This window comes from Tamandua tetradactyla, chromosome X, assembly GCF_023851605.1.
Source record: "Tamandua tetradactyla isolate mTamTet1 chromosome X, mTamTet1.pri, whole genome shotgun sequence".
Taxonomy (NCBI): Eukaryota; Metazoa; Chordata; class Mammalia; order Pilosa; family Myrmecophagidae; genus Tamandua; species Tamandua tetradactyla.
Window position 1 is genome coordinate 74,239,974 of NC_135353.1, and position 23,012 is coordinate 74,262,985.

The 23,012-nt window shown below is 37.0% G+C and overlaps 1 long non-coding RNA gene across 1 annotated transcript in view; it reads right to left on the reverse strand.

Annotated features, from left to right (window-relative positions):
* Positions 1–11,321: 11,321 nt before the first annotated feature.
* Positions 11,322–23,012, reverse strand: part of LOC143670146 (uncharacterized) — a 34,567-nt gene continuing 22,876 nt past the window's right edge. The window contains exons 2-4 of the long non-coding RNA XR_013169282.1: positions 15,427–15,551; positions 13,913–13,980; positions 11,322–11,399 (exon numbers count right to left, since the gene is read on the reverse strand). This is a non-coding gene — a long non-coding RNA (uncharacterized LOC143670146). The remainder of the gene's footprint in view (positions 11,400–13,912; positions 13,981–15,426; positions 15,552–23,012) is intronic.

The following is a 23,012-nucleotide window of genomic DNA, read 5'->3' on the forward strand; positions in this document are numbered from 1 at the left end:
ACTGGTTCAAGGATTATATTTTAACTTAATGCTTCAGATGTATTAGTTTTAGAAGTATTGTATGCAAAGCACTCAGCACAGTGAGAGATATGTAGTAAGCACTCAAAGTGTAGTTATTATTCATGCTGACATTAATATTATTCAAACTGTTGACAACAAAGCTTGAAAGGCTATGTTCAATGGGGAAAGGAGTACATGCAGCTTTCAGTTAAAGTGCTGCTCACATTTCAGCACTTTAATGGCAGATGTCCTCTTTGTTATCCATTCAAAAGCAGGTGCTATCCATGGAAAAAGACAGGTAAAGTTTGCTTTATTAGTAACTCCTGTCTGGCTGCATAACTTTTACCTACTTTTCATGCATAGCCTCCTTTCAGAAAATACTTGTTCATGCTATATCACAGTTTGTTCTGGTTTAAGTAAAACTCCAGCAAGGAGGAATGCAAGGTTTAAGTAGTCTAATCAGGATATTCACCACTGAATTTCTTCATTTCCAGGAAGCATTCCAAACTTAAGCTAAGTCAGGGAGCTTCATATTCTCATCTTACTGGGGAAATTTGAAATTTTGTAAATGAATGCATGGAGATTCCATGAGATTACTAAATTTGCTGAGGTGAACTTTCCAAGTAGCAGATTGGACACGTGCACTTGATTCTAGTTCATTAGCCAGAATTTTGAGCAACTCTGACAAGTACTTCTCCCTTTTCCATTACTACATTTTGCCCTCAGTAAGTGACCTTTGTAAGTAAAATAACCTTATTGATCACAGAACAAATTTGTACAGTTTCCTTATGAATATATCACCTTGGCTATAAGCCACCAAATTTGGCCCCAAAACAGTAAAAAATGTGTGTGTCAGGTGGAATAATTTAGCAGTCAAAGCACAGCAGAAATACATTAGTAACCAGTAGATCAACAGAGAGTTCCTTGGGCAAAAAAATTCCCAAAGGGATCTGACCTTTTCTGTCATATAACAAAATACCTAAGACTATATTTATGGCCCTAAGATACCTAAAGAGTATCTATTTTTTCTTTTACCTGGTATGGTCATTATATTATTATAAGTTCTATTCTATTATTTTTTTATTCACTTATATTTTTTAACATTTTTTAAATTGTGAGATATAAAATATATACAGAAAAGCAATAAATTTCCAAGTTATTTTAACATGTAATTATAGAACAGATTTTAAAGTTTAGTATGGTTTACAGTTCCACAATTTTTACTTTTTTCTTCTAGCTGCTCTAAGACACTGAAGACTAACAGAAATATCCATATAATGATTCAGTAACTATACTCATTTGTTAAATCCTATCTTCTCTGTTACACTCCTTCTTCTCTTTAAGTACCATATATACATAAAAGCAATACATTTTAAAATACATCACAACAATTAGTTGTAGAACAGATTTCAGAGTTTGGCATGGATCACAATTCCAAAATTTTAGGTTTTTATTTCTAGCTGCTCTATAGTACTGAAGGCTAAAAGAAATATCAGTATAATGATACAGCATTCATACTCATTTTTTAAACCTGACCTTTTCTGTATAACTCCACCAACACCTTTGGTCTTTCTCCTACTCTTTAAGGGTATTTGGGCTATGTCTATTCTAACTTTTTCATGTTGGAAGGGACTGTCAATAATATGGGATGGGGGATGGAACTAATTGATATTCTGAAAGGGCTGGCCCCTCTGCATTTCAGAACTTATCTGGACCAGAGATTCATCTGGAGGTTGTAGGTTTTGGAGAGTTACCCTAGCGCATGAAACCTTTATAGAATCTTATATAATGCCCTGGGTGTTCTTTAGGATTGGCAGGAATGGTTTTGGTTGGGTTTGGCAAGTTATGATAGGTAGCAATGTCTAACTGAGGCATACATAAGAAGTGATCTCCAGTGCAACCTCTCTACTCTGAACTCTCTCAGCCACTGATACCTTATTCATTACACCTATTTTCCCCCTTTTGGTCAGGATGGATTGTTGATCCCACAGTGCCACGGCCAGGCTCATCCTTGGGGGTCATCTCCCACGTAGTCAGGGAGACTTTCATTGCCCAGGGGACAGCAATTTTCTATTGCCTTTGTTGGGGCTTTTAGTGGGTGTTCTTTACAGCATTGTCTGTTCCTGTTTGGAATTATTCTTATAGTATATGCATACTTTCTGTATACGGTTGCAATTTTTTTGTGGTTCAAGTGTTTTAATTTGTAATTTAACAAATATTGTGTTGCCCTGGTTTCATTAATTGTCCAGTTATCCCTCTGCTCCTGCTGTTATGTGCAGGGCAGAGCAACTTTGAAACATTAGAGAAACATAAGCCTAACTTCTGAAGCCAAGAAGATGGAGCTTCATAGCCAGCCCATCTTTTTGAAATATTTGTGAAAAAACAACCAGAATAGGTGAAAATGGTGAATAGCTACAACTTCCTGTTTCCTCTTATTTGAACTATCTAATAAGCCATGATTCCAATAAGATATTTCTAATAGTAAATGCCAAATCCACATTTCATTGTGCAAAACATGACTCTCAGAATTCCATATTCCAGTTTTGACTTCTATAAAACAAACAAAAAACTAGAAAATGACTATCTTCAGACTTGGGGAAACTACAATTTTAAATAGTCTTTTCCAAAATGTTTGAAAATAAGGTATTGAGATAAAATAAGTTTTCAACATTTAAGAAATTATCTCAAATGTTGCTGGACTTGAAAAGCATCATATTTCTGTTTTCTTATATTTGGAGAGAATCACTGGGTAATTCTGAAGCAAAATGAGTTAAGTTTGACTTCATTGAATTAATTGAATATCAAAGTCTCTAGATGTACATCCCATAAAGGCCTACCACATTATAATTTATTATTATTTTCCCTAAATGTATAATATCATGTAGTTTCCAAAATATATAACATCATGGCTTAATTGATGATAACCCTGGTTTAATTGTTCTCTATTGAAAAGGGGAAAGGTACATATACATGTGTGTATGCTGTGTATATATATATGTGTGCGTGTGTGTGTGTATTCTTATTAAAATTTATTATTATGTATACAGTATTGATAAATACTATTGGTTCTACTGTGTCTTGTTAAGCATGATTTCTGGTTTTATTACTTTAAGCTTCTGAAGGTAAGATCAATCTTGCTCACAGTTTATATATTGTGGATAACTAATATATAAGCCCCTTCAACTAGGTTATGTGCTTAAACAGTTCTTCAGAGTTTTTCACTAACTGTCCAATGTAAAGCTGGTCACATTCTATCCTGTCATTCTTTATATCTGACCCTTGTCAGTTTATTTCATGGTAGTTATAAGAGTTTGAAGCAAACTGTTTTGTTTTTCCATTTACTCAGGATTCTTTTGCCTCTTGCTTGCACTAGAATGTAAGCCTCATGAAGGATGGTCTGTGCCAGCCATTGTATTTCTAATACTTGAAATCTTGCCTGATACAATATTGGAAACTAGTAAATTTTTAATGAATAATGGAAGGGTCTTATAATTCTTTTAAATCCTAGAACTTAATGCCTTACTGGTGTCCATAAATGTTTGTTGATGATTAAAATTTTAATATGACAAATTGGTTAGAGCTATCCCTTGTGTGAAGTGACATTAATATCAAACTTGTTAGTCGGGTGATGCTACATTCATTTCTTATTGTTCTCTAAACAAAGACAAAAACTCTTTTCCAGAGTGCTGACACTGATAATGTACTATCTCACTGCTCCACTGAGTCCCTGAAACATATGTAGCCTATTTTCCAATTTGCTTTATCATCTTTTAATATTCAGAGGAGCCAAGTATCATATGTGACCAGTTACTCAATTGTTGCAAAGCAGATCATGCAAAAGCAATACCCAAGCTTGGAGAAGAGCAGGAAGTAGAGGAGGCAAAAAGAAAAAAAGAAAAAGAAATTTAGTCTTTAACATAGTCTGAGTAGCACAGAGAAGTGCAGTGAGTAACAAGGTGGTTATTTCCCATGTCTCTGTGCTAGTGTTAGGACCCCAGTTTGGAAATCAGATCTTGGTCTGAATCCTAGTTCAGTTCTGTACTAGTTGTGTGACACCAAGTAAGCAATTTTATCTCTTGGACCCTGTTTCCTCAACTCCAAAAAGGGGGTAGTAATAGATCAGTGATCTACAATGAGTATTAAATGAGATGATGTATGTTCAAGTCCATAGGGAACTATACTTTATATTAACCATGAAATTTAACTTCAGAACATTTTTAAATTTAATTTTTAAAAGTATTTCCCATTAAGTTTTGCCACTTACTTATGTTCGGTGAGTTATTTAACTTGTATGACCCTCATTTCCTTATCTGAAAAAAATGAGCAAAATTATATAAACCAAATTTGGTTTGTGTGGGAATTTCCTTGTGACATTACCTTGAATGGTAACTAACAGATAGTCGGCACTTACTACATTGAAGCTGGTGTTATTCTTATGGTTAAGGATAAACCCTGATTCTCTAAAGTCTGTGTGCATGTGTGTAGGCATATGTGTGTGTGTGTGTAAGGATGAGGGCAGAAGCTTGCATCAGAGAGACACACAGAAAGTCTTCAAAGGCGAATTTAGAGATTCTAAGAACCACTTTAATTTCCAAGATCAGTAAGGAAAACTTTTGAACTTCTCTCTGGGTTTTGAACCTCTGAAATACCTTGATAGTGCCAACCCTCAATAAGTGTTGTAAAATAACAACAACAAAACATTGATTTAGGGATACTTTGTAAGTATAAGCATGAAATAGAACTGCTTAATGAAAAAAAATTAAAAACAGTTCTTTTTCCACAATAAAAGTTAGATAGGTGGTACTGTTGAAGTTCAATAGTAGTTATAATAAATTGTGTACTCTTTCAGATTTATAGTCAAAGAAAATAGACTAGGCAAATTTTCAGAATGACAGGGTCATTTTCTGGAATAGAACATCTGGTGATGGAAATTTGAGGGAGCAGAGTTTCAACTAATATAATGAGATTTGATGGAAAACTATCCTGAGCACCCTCTGCTAGCTAGGACAAATTGCTTTAAACATCATAGGAGACAAGGCTGAAGTTTGAAGAAGCTACATTCTCCTGAATCACCACTCCTTTCACCATTCCCATTGAGTTCTCTCCCCAAATGGGTTTGCCTGCAAACAACTGTTAACTACCGAGGAGGTCTTGAATTTAAAGAGCTCATCTACACTGTGGCCAGTAGTGTGCTGGTAAATGTTTAAAAACTGCCTCTCCCTCCCACAAAAAGCCCTCATTTGTAGTATTTGCCAGTTCCCATAATGGAAATAGTCTTGCTACAGCTGATTTAAAGCTACCAAAATTTAAATTACTTGCTTGAAAAATTCTTGCTAATTTTACAACCAGCACTTGTAGACTGGTGGATCCAGCTCCAACACAACACTGTGTCTGCAATATGTAAGTCTTCTGGAATAGGTTATATAACTAGGTGAAATGGTTGAGGCAGAGAGTTATGATTTCATAGGAAGCCTAGCAGAGAGGCACTCAATTAATTCCACAATGATAGCAATACTTTATATTGAATATTCCCATCATATTCTCTCTAGTAACTGCAATAGACATTTTTAGCCTCTCAAAATGCTTAATTATTAATATATTCCTATGGTTTAGCTGCTTTCAATGTTGCCTTCCAGTATTTTATCCTGAGTTAGGTATTCTGGTATAGCCAAATTAGTTATTTTAGCAATGGAAGTTGAGGGCTGAGTATTCGTGCATACCTGTCATGGTCATTTAACTAAAATTGGATCATTTCTGTCTAAGCATTAGGGGATATGGACTCAACCTTCAAAAGCAGATGCCCTTGCCAAGTGCCTATTATACCTAGCAGTGTGCTAACCACTTCATGACATAAAAGTGAAGAAGATGCAGTTCTTGCATTCACAAAGTTCAGTCAGTTATCATAATTAATATTTATGTTATACATCAGTTGTAATTAGGTTCACCTGCAACAGACATAACACCCAAAATAACAATGGCTCTATTGAGATAGAAATTCACTTCTTTCTCAATTAAATATATGCTATGCCAGGTGTATTGGTTTGCTAAAGCTGCCAGAATACAATACACAAGAAATGGAATGGCTTTTTAAAAAGGGAACTTAACAGTTACAAGTTTACAGTTCAAAGGCTGTGAAGATCTTCAAATTCACACACCAATAAGAGGTTACCTTAACTCAAGAAAGGCTGATACCATTTGAAACACCTCTGTTAGCTGGGAAGGCATGTGGCTGGCATCTACTGGCCCTTGTTCTGGGTTCCATTGCTTCCAGCTTATGATGCCAGTGGTTTCCTCTGTAAGCATCTGTAGGTCTTCACTTAGCTCCTCTGGGACACAACTCTTGGTTTGAGCTTTCTTAGCATCTCATGGATGGCATGTGGTGATATCTACTGGGCCATGCCCAAGACTAGGCATCTGCTTTCTCTATTGCACTCCAAGCAACTCCAAACATTCGTGTCAGCTCTGAAGCAATTGTTCTCAATTGCGTCTGAGGATTCTTCAAAACGTTTCCCCTTTTAAAAGACTCCAGTAAACTAATCAAGCTCCACCTTGAACAGGCAGAGTCACATCTCCATCTAACCTAAAGGTCACACCCACAGTTGGGCCTGCTATATCTTTGTGGATGCCATTTAATCAAAAGGTCACACCCATAACTGGAAGCATTACATACCTGTGGAGATAATCTAATCAGAAGGGTATCCACCCTACAACACTGAATCAGGATTAAAGGACATGGCTTTTCTGGGATATACAACACTTGCAAACCAGCATACTAGGTTTAAGTGGTATAGATAAAAATAAAGCTTAGTAAAGAATTTAGGGAAAGCCAGGTTAAGGGGGTGGTGTTATTTTAATCAGACTTACGGGGAAGATTTGAGCAGAGACCCAGTTTGTGAAAGGCAGCATTTAGTCTTAAGAATCTTAAAGAACTTAGTATCAATATGTTCTAGTTTGTTAGTTGTCAGAATGCAATACACCAGAGATAGATTGGCTTTAATAAAAGGGGATTTATTTAGTTAACATATAATTCTTCAGAGGAAAGGCAGCTAACTTTCAACTGAGGTTCTTTCTTATGTGGGAAAGCACAGGGCATCACTGCTGGCCTTCTCTCCAGGCCTCTGGGTTCCAACAACTTTCCACGGGGTGATTCCTTTCTGCATCTCCAAAGGCCTGGGCTGAGCTGTGAAGGCTGAGATGAGGTAGGCGAGCTGTTTTGACTGTGCTACCTTGAGCTCTCTCATTTAAGCACCAGTCAATTAAATCAAACATCATCATTGCAACAGGCACACCTCCTAGCCGACTGCAGATGTAATCAGCAACAGATGAGGTTCACATGCCATTGGCTCATGTCCACAGAAATAGAATAGGCACCTGCGCCTAGCCAAGTTGACACCTCAATCTAACTACCACATGTCCACCCCTTGTCAACTTGGCAACTACGCACATCACCTTAAACAATTTTAAAGTGCAAAACAATTCTGTTCTAGCCGTGGACCTATGGATCTCAAAACAAGTTACCTGATGCCAATATTCAAAGGAGGACATTCACAGGATGCAGGTTTTCATTTCCATAATGAGAAATTGGAAGGAACACAGGAGTCACAAGACCCAAGCAGTTCTGAAAACCTGCAGGGCAAACACCATAGGATTTCAAAGTCTGAAAGTCATTTATCCTTCAGCTTTAGAAAGTGGCAGTCCCACCCTTTCCAAGGGCCTATGCAGTGGCCTGCATCTTTTTGAATCAACCTCAGGGGACATTGAGGAGACCACCTTTTTCTCAGCTCCACTCTCTCCAGGCATTGGGGCCATACCTGGACTCTCTGCCATTTCTGGGGCACATGCTCAACCCCTCCATGTGGTGGCAGCCAGGTTCCTCCCAGTCCCCAAGGGGTGTGCGGCACCTTTTCCATGGCCTGAGGCTGCACAACTCTTCCACTGCAATGAGGTGGGAGACTCATCCTCGCCCTTCAGGGAAAACTCACCCTCTCCATGTATATGGGTGGGTCCACTCTCCTAGCCCAAGGTTTCTTGGCTTCAGACCCAAACTTCCATGGTTCTCACTCTGCAAACTCGAATTTGTCCCTTTTGTGTCCCCCTTGTCCATATTGGCAGTGATTCCATTTACACCAACAGTCTCTTCAGGTACTCCAGGACTTCTTCACCATTCTCTTCAAAGTTTCTCCAAAGTCTTCCCCTTATCCATCCAAAAAACTCGTCTGACATGTCTGGTATTTGCAAACTGCAGCAGCACCCCACTTCTCTGGTACCAAATCTGTTCTAGTTTCCTAGCTGCCAGAATGCAATACACCAGAGATGGATTGGCTTTAATAAAAGGGGATTTATTTAATTAACATATAGTTCTTCAGAGGAAATGCAATTAACTTTCACGGCTATCTCTGCTGGCCTTCACTCCAGGTCTCTGGATTCCAACAACTTTCCCTGGGGTGATGCCTTTCTGCATCTCCAAAGGTCTGGGCTGAGCTGTGAAGGCTGAGGTGAGGTGTGCTGAGCTGCTTTGGCTGTGCTACATTGAGTGCTCTCATTTAAGCACCAACCAATTCAATCAAACATCATTTATTGCAGCAGGCATGCCTCCTAACTGACTGCAGGTGTAATCAGGAACAAATGAGGTTCACATGCCATTGGCTCATGTCCCCAGCAATAGAACTAGGCGCCTTCACCTAGCCAAGTTGATACCTGAATCTAACTATCACACAATAGAAATATCAGTATCAAACCATTGCTATTGTAGATAGTATTTGTCAGCAACATAATCTTTCAGAACAGCGAAAGGAGAAGGAATGTGGGAAAACTGGGTCATAAAGAAATAGGTGTTATATATTGGCACAATCCAGAGTGGATCTACACTCAGGTCTTTTCACTTGTCATGCTTTTAACCTGGTTCTTTTCCTCAAGTACTGTTCAGATGCATTTTACAATATCTCTGTTTATAGACTCATGCATAAAATACACAAAATAGCTTATTTATTTATTTAAGGCAAATGTTAATTCTCATATGTTTCATTCTGAGTGGACCACAGTTTGGGTAGTGTTGAGCAATGGAATGCATTGAAAAAAATAAGGCTTTGGAATCAGGTTGTACTGATAGTGAATCCAAGGACTACCACTTACCAGTTGTAAGAATTTGGGCAAGTTAATCTGAATCTTAGTTTCTGAACTAAATTGGGTTAAAGCCTACTTTTCTTACAGGTTTGAGAAAACTAAATATAAAAATGAAGTTTCTAGAATCCTATCTGCCAGATGCTGTGTTGATTGCTATGCCCTTTTCCATACTGTATCTATAAACCATTTCAAATAATTTGAAAAGATAATATAACCTACAAAATATAATTATTAAGAATGTAAATTTAATTTAATTTCATGCAAATAACATACTTGATTCATTGATAGAATAATAAGGTGGTGCAAAAGGGGAACTTCAGAATCAGGCAGGCCTAGAGTTCACTCCCAGTGCCATTACTTGTTAATATATGTCTAGCATATTGTCAGGCAATTTAAATGCCTTCTTGCTTGATTCTTAGAACTGTCCTATAAATTCAATAATATTATGTCTAGTTCACTGATGTGAAAAGGGACTCAGATAGGTTGTGCGATATATCCATGATCACAAAACTAGTAAGTAGCAAATCTGTCATTCGAACCCATGCCTGTTTGATTTCAAACCCATGTTTTTTCTACTACATTGTGCTGACATTATGGCTATAAGTTTGTCAATCAGATAAGTGTTGCCATATGGTTTTATCTCTTTAAAGGCATAAGATGTCTAGTAGTACAGTGATGGGTTAAATAAAAGCAATACCCAATTGCTTTTTTTTCTGGTTGTTTCATACTACTGAAGAGTTCTCTATCTTTCAAGTCACATTTTTTTTATTGCCTGTTTCATTTCAGAGATATCTTTCTCAATTCAATTTTAACATTATGAATTCTTATATTAGTATCCAGTTTGTTGATTTTGCTACAAAGGCTTTTCAATACCAGATCAGGTTGGCGGTGCAATGAAAGCCTTCAGATATATGGGGATACTCTGCAATAAAATTCAAGGGCCCTTGAAATCAGGTCCTGATTTAACTCTGATACCATTATAATATTTTGGATATTTATTTTTATTATTTAAAGCAAATATCTTTGTGAGGAATTTTCAACAACCATTTTTCCCTCTGGGGTTATATAGGCTATAGGCAGGAAACTTTGTTGAGGAACACTAGAATTCTTTAGCATGAAGATTTTAACTTCTCATGAAAAAAAAAAGATTAAGTCTTCCTGTAGCTCCATTGATTTCATGTGTAATATCATGCTTATTTTTGAAACCAGTCTTTAAGCCCATAGTTAGTTCTTTGAATTCAAGAAAAATAATCGAAGAAGATTCAAAATCAGCAATAACTTCAATAGACCACCACCTTGTTTTGCCAACGAGGGTTTTTGTGCTGTAGCCTGCATAGTATTCATGCCAATTATCCACAGATTTCAGAGTTTTTAAAAAGCAATCCAGAATTTCAACAGCACCAATATCAAAATGATTCCCATTCTATCTGCAGAATTGAAAACTTATGAATATTACCACATACACATTTGACTAGTTGAGATTTTGTTGTTTCTTTGTTAAAACAAAGTGGAAAGGAAACCCACTAAACTTTCCCTCTGGGTTTGGTACTTTCTCAATGAATTGAAAACCTACATTTTCCAGTGAAATAATATTTAATATAAGAATGCCTGCAATACTCTGAAACATATTTTCCCCAACACTTCATATTAAGTTTCCTGTCTTTATGTTATTGAACCAACATCTGTGATTCTTGAGTCTTGAGCAATGTCATTCTAAGTTGAAAATGTGACAATGTTCTTAACATCATCAGTAATAGATTTTGCTGCTGTCATACTAATAATGACCATACAGTTCACTATTCAGTTAGAAATGTAACTTCAATGAGAAATTGATAATTTATTCTTTTTTTTCAGAGAAGTTGTGGGTTTACAGAACAGTCATATATAAAATACAGGATTCCCATACACTACTCACCACCAACACCTTGTGCTGGTGTAGAACATTTGTTAAGACTGATAAAAGCACCTTTCAATAATTTCACTAACTATAGCTCATGGTTTAACTTAAGGCTCATAGTCTGAGTAGTGCAGATCCACGGATTTTTTTTTTTACTTTTTATTCTTTTACCATAACTACATCCAACATTTCCCCTTTTAACCACATTCAGATATATTTCAGTCCTGTTAATTATATTTGCAATGCTGTGCTGTTATCACTGTCATTAACAAAGCATTTCCAACATTCAAAATAGGAACATGTGGGTGCACGTGTGGTTTAGTGGTAGAATGCTCCCCTACCATATGGGAGACCCAGGTTCGATTCCCAGACCATGCACCTAAAAAACAAAAACAAATACAAAGCAGGAACTTGTACATTTTAAGCCTTAGCCTCCCATTCTTTAGTCCCACCCCATCCCTGGGTAACCTATACTCTATATTATGACTTTATGAGTTTGCTTATTATAATTATTTCAAATCAGCAAGATCGTACAATATTTGTCCTTTTGTGTATGGCTTTTTTACTCAACATAATATCTTCAAGTTTCATCCATGTAAAAGGGAATGAAGTTCTGAAATATTTTGATAACTTATCCTTTGATTAATAAAATATACAATTATAAAGAAGAATAAATTTGAGAAATTTCATTTGTTATGATTACCATGCTAGGCTCATCACTCCAAAAAAGAGACTGGTAGCTTAGAAAAGAATATAATAATAAGTTATTTTATGCATACTGTATGGCAGTTGCTTTTCTAACATTATCTTTTTTAATCCACACAAGAACCTATGTGCAATGTGTTATTATACCCATTTTATGGTTAAAAACATGATTCTTTTAAGAGGTTTTGTAACTTATCCAAGGTCATATGTCTAATATGTAATAGAGACAGAATTTAAACCCAGATATATCTAGCTCAAAGCCCGTTCTTTTTCATCAAATGCAATTTGTTTTTTAGATTACTTTAAATGAGAAATATAAAGTAATCTAATACAGTGTCTGAACAATTCAAGACATATGTTCTTCATAAGTCTGGGTTATTTTCTTTCAGTAACCTTGCTGCTTTTGTCCTTCAAAAGTGAACTTTCATTTATTATCAAACTTAAAGTACTGCTTATTTTTCATAAACTTGTCAATTTTCTGGGCCTATTCTGTTTCTGTGGACTCTTGATTGTGAAATTCAAGGAAAAAAGGCTGGACTGTGGTATCATGTCTAGGAATTTTGTCACACGACACTGGGTTAACTTGCATTAAAGTTAATGTGTTTTATATCTCTCAATTTTTATGTATGTTTCCATTTTGTCATGCTTAATGTAAATTGTTTAATGTAAATATGGGTATTTATTTAGCACATGCTACCAAAAAGTCTTCATTTGGCATGAAAATTATTCATTTATATTGCATCTTTATGAAGAAGTATACATTTTCCAGGGAAATCATTCATTGCAAAAGGTTAAAATGGTAACAATGGGAAAAGAAAACATTCTATTTGGTTCAATATAGGGCATTGAAAGTGTAATCCAAGAACACTCTTTGGCATTGTGACATTTTCATTTGATTGTGAAGTAAATAAAATTTTAGTTTTTAATTTTTTTTCCTTTTACTAATCTACTCTTGTAAGAGTAGTAAACAAGCATCAATGGCATATTGTCCTTACTTAAATAGTTTGAGATTCACTATTGCCTGCTAACTACCACATCACGCTTGCCAAAATGGCAATTTATCTAGTGCTTTTCCACATATTTTGCTTTCTTATATCAGCAGCTTACATTTTCTCTCTTGTTTCTTGCAGATATTTTGAGAAAAGTTTAGGGAAAAAAATCCCAAGTAAATGATATATTTTTGCATGTTTTTCAGGCTTACTCTATCTGCTCTTGGATCCTTGTGTCTAATTCAACCTGGCCCTCAGTGCAGCCAGAAGCATGGTCCCTCGCTATCCTAACCTGCTTCCATTTTATTACTTATAATACTCACCCAGTGTAAAAGTAACTGCTTGCCATATGTGATTCAAGGGGAATTTAAAGCTCCTCTTCTCTAAACAGGTACCCTTCTCAAGGTGTCTTATATAATCTTTTAATTTTTTAAATTTATTTTTGTAATTTCTTTGGGTTAAAAGTTTTAGAAGTTTATTTTAATTGAAATGTTGAATGGATAGGGTAAATTATTACAAGATGTTATGTTTCTTCTAGTTTTATTAATGAATGCAATGTTGGGGTACCTACTATACAATAGAGTATATGGCTTTTTTTGCTGTGGGGGAGAAAGAAAAATAATAAGAAACAGGGTCTCAGTCCTCAAGGAACTTAGTTTGGGAGTGAAGATAGTTCCAGAAACCTGACTGTGATACCAATAATACTGTGATACTGTAATAATACAGGCAAGTTTTGATTTGGGTTGAAGGATAGAGAAATTCTGGGTGAAAGTGAAGTACAAACAGGATTGGGTGGCTCACTTCTTTGTGGGGGCTGAGAGTAGGTAATGGAGGGGCAAAATAATAGCATTGGGTACCAGTGTGTGTATGTGTTGCATATAAAAGGAGAATGAGGCCCAAAATACCTTGCAAATTTTTCAAGTCCTTGCTCTGGTGTAGGGGCTATTGCAGTCATGTATAATTACATATTGCTTTTGGGTTTTATTATTCCAAGAAAACCAGATTAAACAATATACTGGTAACAGAAATAACTTCTGACTGTCAGATTTAAGAAAATGCCAGGTAGTTCTTTGAATAAACAATATGCTATATATACAAAATTCAGTGAAAAAATAAGAAGATATAATTTTGTTAATATAGCTTCCCTTGTCATTGATCCTTTTCAAACTATTGTGCATATATGTGACAGCTTACTAACCCCTATCGAACTCCAGTCTTCTTTTACTTGAAAGCAGGACTTTAAAACATGTTTCTCTAAACTTTCTCCTAAATGAGAAGAAAATTCCATGACACAATATTTTAAGTTATATAGAGAGACACAAATTCTCTTGTTTACAAATTACTTTCTTTAATGCAAAGCCTATGTTTTCTTTTTCACATTTAAGTAGTATTTTTGATGAAATGGGAGTATATGGATAGGTGAGGTAAAGTTCTTTCCTTCAAAAAACTCATAATCTTGTTATGGAAATAATAACAAAGGAAAAAGAATAAAGAAAACTTAAGACATTATATGTTAAACATTACACATTATAAAATTAAACTCTAGGCCTTAACTACTGTAGTAGTTCAAAGGATACATAAGTTAATCAGAGCTGGGTTATAGGGGATAATTTTATGGAAGAAGTAATAGTTGAGTTGGTCTTAAAGGCTGAATAATATTTGGATAGCTGGAAAGATTAAGATATGGTATTTTATGCCATAAAATGACAACATGAGCAAAAGTACAAAAGTGGGGATAATTTTGGCTTATCCATAGGACAGTGAGAATAAATATCTGACTAGAGGAAATAGTATATACCAGGAAATAAAGTTGGATAGATCAATTGGGGCCCATTTATGAATTACCTTAAAATATAGGCAGTTTCTTGAGATTAAATGGTGTGGTAGGTAGGTTCAGGTGTCAACTTGGCTGGGTGAAGGTGCCTAGTTCTGTTGCTGTGGACATGAGCTAATGGCATGTGAACCTAATCTCTTCCTGATTGCATCTGAAGTCGGCTAGGAGGTGTGCCTGCTGCAATGAACAATGTTTGATTTAATTGGCTGGTGCTTAAATGAGAGAGCTTAATGTAGCACAGCCAAAGCAGCTCAGCATACCTCATCTCAGCCCTTGCAGCTCAGCCTAGGCCTTTGGAGATGCAGAAAGGCATCACCCCAGAGAAAATTGTTAGTGCCCAGAGGCCTGGAAAGAAGGCCAGCAGAGATCACCCTGTGCCTTCCCACATAAGAAAGAACCTCAGTTAAAAGTTAGCTGCATTTCCTCTGAACAACTATATGTTAACTAAATAAATCCCCTTTTACTGAAAGCCAATCTGTCTCTGGTGTGTTGCATTCTGGCAGCTAATAAAGTAGAACAAAAGTTATCTGGCTAATTGTACTAGATGTAACCCATCCCAAATTCCCACTAAAATCTTTAAACTCAGAAAAAGATAAAAAACTCACAACTGAACTGAAAACTGGGAACAATAATCAATCTATTGCCAAAATTATGGGGAAAATATTCACTAATTGGCTGTTAAAATTGATTCTAGAAACAAAATTGGTGGCCAACATATGCTAGCAATACAGCAAGCCTGCTGGTGTGAAAGAAAATTAGGAGAGATTTTTTTCCCTTCTCTTCATTTGTTTTCTGTTTCAGAATTACTTATTCTCTACTAACCAGAAAACTGGGTGCATATCCCTCTTCTGCATGTGTCCTATTTTTGAGTGTCTTACCTGCCATATTCCTTCACATTCTATCTAGCTGGAAACACAGTTGCCACGATGACTCAGTCATGATGTAGGAAGAGCTTTCCAGTAATACGTTAATTCTGGAGTCTGTAGGTTTCTGAAGGAAATCACTGTTGATCAGCATAACAGAGACAGTTAGCTATCCTTGAACAACTTATGCTATTTCCATAGTGTAGAGTTGTTTGAGGGAAGCAGCTATCCATCTGGAAACTATATTCCTAGACCTCCTTGCACTTAGATATAGCCATGAGTCTTGTCAATAGAAAGTGAATGAAGATTAAATTTGTCACTTTCAAACAGGTGGTTGAGAAGGCATATGTTTCAGTTGGCTAAAGCTTCCAGAATGCAATATACCAGAAATGGATTGGTGTTTATAAAGGGGATTTAATAGGTTACAAATTCACAACTCTAAGGCCATGAAAATGTCACAATTTAAAGCATCGAGAGAAAGATACCTTGACTTTGGAAGAAAGGCCACTGGCATCTGGAACAACTCTGTTAGCTGGGGAAGCACATGGATGGTTTCTGGTGGCCCTTACTCCCAGTTCATTTCTTTTAGCTCCTGGTTGTGGCATATTTCTCAGGGACTGGAGCCTAGCCATGCTTAAAATTTTTTAATCCTTCTCTCCCTCTCTACATTCACTCTCTGCCCTCCGTACCTGTAACCCCCCTCTCCGTTCCCCCCTTCCCCCTCTTGTCGTAGACCACCCACTTCCGCAGCTCGCCACAAACCCACAGCCTTTCCTGTTTTTCTCCTCACTTCTCTATTCCTAATTCTAGCTCCACACCTGCCTAAAGCTTAGCAACTGCCCCCTGGCTTGTGTGAGTGGCTGTCTCCCCCTGACGTGTGCGCCCAAGACTCCACCCCTCCCCGAAAGTACTTAAGCCCCACGCTTACCCCGCTCTGGGTCGTCCGAGCCCCGGGGTCTTCGGACCCCAGACGTCTCACTCCTCGGGTTCCCGGGTGGCCCATCCCGGTGTGTATCAATAAAGCTTTAACCCGTATCTGGCCTCAGTGAAGACTTTACTCGCGACCGCCGGCTGGGGAAAGCGCCGGCTTCAGCTTACCCAGGTTAATTCCCTGCGAGCTCGCCCCAAACCCACCCAGTGTACCGGTCGCGCGGCCCGGCTGAAGCTATCAGCAGCACCTGGTTCAAGTGACCTCCTCTCTGACCTTCTGTCTGACTCCAAGTGTCTGAAGTCTATGCTTTCTGTATCTGCTCTTTTAAAGGACTCCAGTAAAATGATTAAGACCCACTTTGAATTGGGTGGGTCATATCTCCACATAAACAATTTAATAAAAAAACCCTACATACAATTGGGTGGGTCACATCTCCATGGAAACAACCTAATGTAAAGGTCCCACCTAACAATGGGTCTTCTCTCACAAGATTGGATTAGAAGAAAATGGCTTTTCTGGGGTACATAATAACTGCAATCCAACATATTCCACCCACTGGTCCCCCCAAAAGACATGTTCTCTCCATCTACAAAATACATTCATTCCATTATGATATCACAAAAGCCTTAAACCATTTCAAACAATACAAATACAATACAAAATCATCAAAAACAATACAAAATATCATCAAATCAGCTACAGGCATGGTTTGCCCTAAGGTAAAATTCTCCTATGGCTGTGGACCCATGAAATTCAGAACAAGTTATCTGCTTCCAATATACAAAGGAATGACAGTTATGGAATAAACGTTTCTATTTCCATAGGAAGAAGTTGAAAGGAAAACAGGGGTTACCAGACCCCCAAATTCCAAAAACCTACGGGGCATACTCCATTAGATTTCAAAGTTTGAGTGTTATCTATAGAATGGTGTTTTATTCTTGGGGCTTGAGAGAGTCCCACTATATCCAAAAGTTTATGCACAATCCCCCTCTCTCCAAATACTGGGGTGAGAGTTGCAACATTGGGAAGCATTGGGGAGACCACATTATTCTTGGCCCCACCCATTCCAAACATCTGGGAGTCATGAGGACTTTCTGCCATTTCTGGGACATATGCCTAACCCTTTCAGAATAGTTGGGTGGTGACCTATCCTTTGCCTCCAGGACAAACTCACTCTTTCCATATTGTTGGGTGGGTATACTCTCCTGGCCCAAGTTTTTTTTTTGGCTCCTGACCTTATCTCCCATGGTTCTGCCTTTGAAGTCATTTTTCCTTTAATATGTCCATTTTCTATCCCTTTTAGTGCAGACTGGCAGTGGTTTCATTCCTACAGCTCTCAAAATAAACTTGTCAGTTTACCATGCAGCACACAGTGATCACAATCATCATAAAAGAGGGCTTTCCACAAATCTTTTCTGGATATTTTTATCTCCAATCATCACTTGTCCTGTAATGGTTGACTGGTTCCATGTTTGGTTACATCCCACATGGGGCACTATTCTGGGGTCTCACTTTCTGGAAGCCCAGAATTTTCCAGATCATCAATTTCTAGTTTCTTTGTACCCTAGTGTTTGGATCTCATCTTATCCCTTTCCGGTTGCATATAATATTATAAGCTTCAAGGAGAAACAAAGATGCATTTTCCACATTTACTTTAGAAATGTCTTCAGCTAAATAACTCAGCTTGTGGCTTTCAAATTCCTCCTTCTACCCAACACCAGAACTCAATTTTGCCAAATTTTCTTCCACTTTAAAACAAAGGTCATCTCCCTTCCAGTTCACAATGACACAGTCATCATTTCTGTCTAAGACCTCATTGAGGATATCTTTAAAGTCTATATTTTCACCAGCTGTATGTTCAAAACAATCTAGACCTTCTCTATCAAATATCTCACAATTCTTCCAGAATCTTCCACTTATCCATTTATAAAGCTGATTCCAGCATTTTTGGTCTTTGCAAATTGTAGCACCCCACTTCTCTGGTACCAAAATCTCTTTCGGTTTGCTAAAGCTGCTGGAATATAATATACAACAGAATGATTGGATTTTATAAAGGGAATATATTAGGTTACATATTTACACATTTAAGGCTTGAAAATATAAAAATTAAGGCAGCTAAAGGAGGATACATTCACTCAAGAAAGGCCGGTCATATCCGGGATTTCTCTCTCACATGGGAAAGCACATGGTGATGTCTTATGGTCCTTCTCTCCTGGGTTGGTTTCTGGGTTCAAATGGCTCTCTCAGCTCCTTCTGGATATCCAGACATCTGTGTCTTGATTTCATGTCTATGGTCTCTCTATCAGCTCTAAGATATCTCTGTTTTCTTCCCTTTATTCTCTTCATAGTGGACTCCAGTAAAAGGATTAAGACCCACCTTGAATGGGAGGGGCACATCTCCCTTGAAAGACCCAATCACAAGTTCAAGGGAAATCCACATATGCTATCTGTTGGAAAATTATAGATCTAGATAGAGTATTTTAATTCAAGAATGAGTAAAATGCAGAATAGTCAACTGAGGGACTATTACTATGAAGTTGTCGCATTTATCTAACACAACTTGTGGAATATAATCAGAGAGAGGTTTTGTTTTCATTTCCTATGGTCTTTTTAAATTTGTTGTTATATGAGTTCTGTTCTTATTTCTGGATGAAAATCAAGGAAAGTTCCACAACTTTCAGTAATTAATATGCCTACAGCAGTGTAACAGTAAAACTTTAGAATTCATTCAAGCTTCTCTCTTTTCCCATCATCAGCCTGCTGCCAGGCTCACTCCCTTGAACAGGAAAGAAGACATGCATTCTCTGCTTTGAATTTTCCTCCTCCATTACTTCATATACTTTTTAAAATGTTTACTTCAGAGTAAGAAAAAGGCAAAAGGAGTAGAGTACAAGGGAGTGAAAGTAATTACTTTATAATTGGAAATTACACAGGCACTCCCAAGGATTGGCAGGTGCTTAAGCTTGATTGTTTCTTTCATATAATACATTACTAGATTCTTCAAGGGCTACCTCAGCACTGGAAATGTATCACTTTCATTTCTACTGATGTTTGTGAATGCCCCTCATCTGGCTTCTTGCTTACTGTTCCTTCTTCAGCACCTAGGAATTTGGCAGTTCCCTAGTTCAATGGGAGCATCTCTCACATGGTCTCTCTTGGTTATGTCCTAAGGAATCCCATTCTTTTTGTGTGGACTACAGGATAAACTCATGGATCCTTTCTTCTAATAAGTTTTGTAAGTGCAGGCATTCCTCAAACACAGAAACTTGTCTTTTCTCTGCTTTAAGAGCAACTAGCCAACAAGTCTTGCTCTTTAGAATTTCTAGGTGTAAGCCATGAATCAATCCACTATCCAACAGGCTCCAAGTACATATTTCAAACTCTCTATATGATTCTCTTGAGGATTCATTCCTTCAACTTGTTACCAGTGGTCAAGCATTCTTCATTATTGCCCCTTTTAGGAGATGGTACTCATTGCACACCACAGTTCTTTGCAAATATCCCCTCATAAATATTCAGTCTTTTATCAAACTCCCTAACCTCTTCTGTAGGATGAAAAGGGGCTTTTATACTAGAATTTAAAAATCATTTTGGAATGTGGCACCTAATGTTTTAGGGCTCAGTCAAAACTCAGATTTAAATATTTACATTTTAACATCCTATTACAAAAATATCCAAACAAAATAAAGTAAATCAACAAAAAGAGCAATTGAAAAACAATGGCAGAACAAGGGAAAGAGTATGCTAAGAAGTATAGTGGAAGATCTTAATTTTAAAAATAATCTAATTCAAAAATCAAGATACATTTTTATGAAACTTCCTTGCACAAGAAAGCAGTTTCAATCACCATTGCTTCAGGATAGCAATTTAAACTGCATTCACAATTTTCATACAATGAAATATCAAAATATATATTCAAGGGTTATTTTTTCTTTTTTTAACTTTTTAAACTTTTTTAACTGAAGGTGGATGCAAAGACTGCTTTTTTTTAACTTATTTATAGAACATGAATAAAAAGCAAAGAAAGAAAAAAGCAATAGTTTTCAAGGCACTCTTCAACAGGTAGTTACAGGATAGATCCCAGAGTTTGTCATGGACTACCATATGATCCTTTCAGATTTTTCTTTTTAGCTGCTCCAGAATATAGGAGACTAGAAGGAATAAATGATTTTTATCATCACAATTGAGTTTTTCCCCCTTTTTTGTGAAAAATAACATATATACAAAAAACAAAAAAACCCAACAAATTTCAAAGCAGAGCACCACAAGTATTTGTAGAACGTATTTCAGAGTTTGGCATAGGTTGCAATTCCACAATTTTAAGTTTTTACTTATAGCTGCTCTAAGATATTGGAGACTAAAAAAGATATCAATTTAATGATTCAGTGATCATATTCATTTGTCAAATCCTATCTTCTCTGTATAACTCCACCAGCACCTTTGCTCTTTCTATCCCTCTCATTAGGGGTGTTTGGGCTATGGCCATTCTAACTTTTTAATGTTGGAAGGGTTTGCCAATAATATGGGGTAGGGAGATGGAACTATCTGATATTTTGGAGAGGCTGGGCCCTCTATGTTTCAGGACTTACCTAGTCCAGGGACCCATCTGGAGGTTGTAGGTTTCTGGAAAGTTACCCTAGTGCATGGAAATTTTGTCTTATTTTATATACTGCCCTAGATGTTTATTCAAGGGTTACTGTTAAAGTGTGCATTCTTGTCTCCTGAGAGAAATGTTGAAGCAGATTTTGAGCACCAAAATATGAGCCTTTCAGAACATTAGGATTTAAAATTCTGACAAAATTGGGAGAAAAACACCACCCCCAACTTAGAGAAGTACTGTCAAAAAGCAGAATCAATTATCAGAGATCTATGGATGAGAGGAAGAGGCTTTTTTCATGTAAAACCTAGTGGTCCACCCAAATAATCTCTGACCTTGCCTCTGTTCAAGAACATAGGATTCACAAGAGTAAGCTACTTTTGAAAGCCTATTTACACTTGCAGATATAACTTTTCCCAAATTTGAGGTACATTCCAACAGTGAGCAGTAGGTTTAATGACACTGAAGGTGGATGCAAAGAGCAGTAGCCCTGATAAAATGAGAGAGCCATCAGCTGCTAATAGTACCTCTCACATTTCTCTAGCCACCTGGGCAGTGGTGAACAATGTAGCCTCAGTAAAGGTCACCTAGTAGAGTAGCAGTGTAGGGTAAGAGCAATAACAGCAGGAATGTTTCAGCAATCACCAAAGTGGTATCATCCACTCATGACCCATCACTGGAAAGGACTTGTCTAAAGGGAGGCATTTTTTAAAAGTGAAAAGGGATATTAATAATTATGCTAGAACAACAGACATAAACTAAGACTTCCTGGGCGAACTGGAGCATACTGTGGTCTTGTAATTGGGGTACAAGTAAGTTTTGGGTGTTGAGGCTCTGAACCAACAAACATAGCCATTGTCCAGGTCTTTGGTGGTTCACAAGAGGAATGGCTAAGGCATACGCAAATGACATTACCATATCTAGTTTTAAGGTGGGACTTAGGTATCAATAAAGGACAGTCTCTATTAGTCTCTGTTGTTCAGTTATTTTTTAAAACTTCTATCTTATTTTCAGCTATGAAATATCTATATCTAAATGCTCCTTTCCCAAACAAATTTAGTATAATTTATAAACTAGGACATTATTTGAAATGTATGGAGAATTTTGATTATTTTAACTCACTGCATTTGAAAAATATTTGGCTTTTTGATGAATTTTAGAATTATTAAGTTGATTTAGGCATTTTGAGGATAGAGGCAAGTAATCAGATAGTTGAAAGAATAACAGCAAAGACTAAGGAGCTTGATTTTGATGTAGAAGATTCTGAGAAGTTTTTGCAGAAGTTTCAGAAGTGCAGCAGCATTCAATTGAATTTTGTAATATTTAGCACCTTTATTCTGTACCACATATTATATGTCATTGATGAATTTATAATCTGATTGGGGGAAGAGGAACTCTGTACATGATACAATTAGTGCACAAAACAGGATGATCAAATGTCAAAGGAGGAAGTGTAGATAATATCGATGGGGAAAAAAGGAAGATCTCAGCCATAATATCCTGCCGAATCAGATATTTTATCAACTTGGTAAACATGGTTAAAGATACTGTGGCAGAGATGACATACCTTTCATCAAAAATCTGTAAGCCTCCACTTCCAGAGGTTGGGGTTATTACCTGAAGATAGCTGCCCAACCAATGATGATACCTTGCAACCATACCTTTGCATTCAATTGTGACCCAATGGCTAGTTTTCACCAATTGAATGTGGACAGACATGATAGTTGGGGTTAGTGTACCTTGGCAGATCTGTTTTGTTTTTTATTCACTTAATTCTTCCATCTGTCAGCTAGATGCAAAAGATGCCAAGGCCCTAGAAAGGAAACTAGGTCCCTGAATCACCATCTGGATAAAAGCCACATACTAGCCAGGAATAGCTCCACTTGACTGTTACATTAATGAGAATCAAATTTCTATCTTGTTAAGCCATTGGGACTTTCAAGGACTTCTTTGTTACAGCAATTGGCATTACCCCCAAAATGTGTGCACTAAATTTTATATGAATCCTCACAAACAGGTTATCTCATAGTTGCCTGGGACCTAATTGCTTACTGATTCATATGCCCATTATTC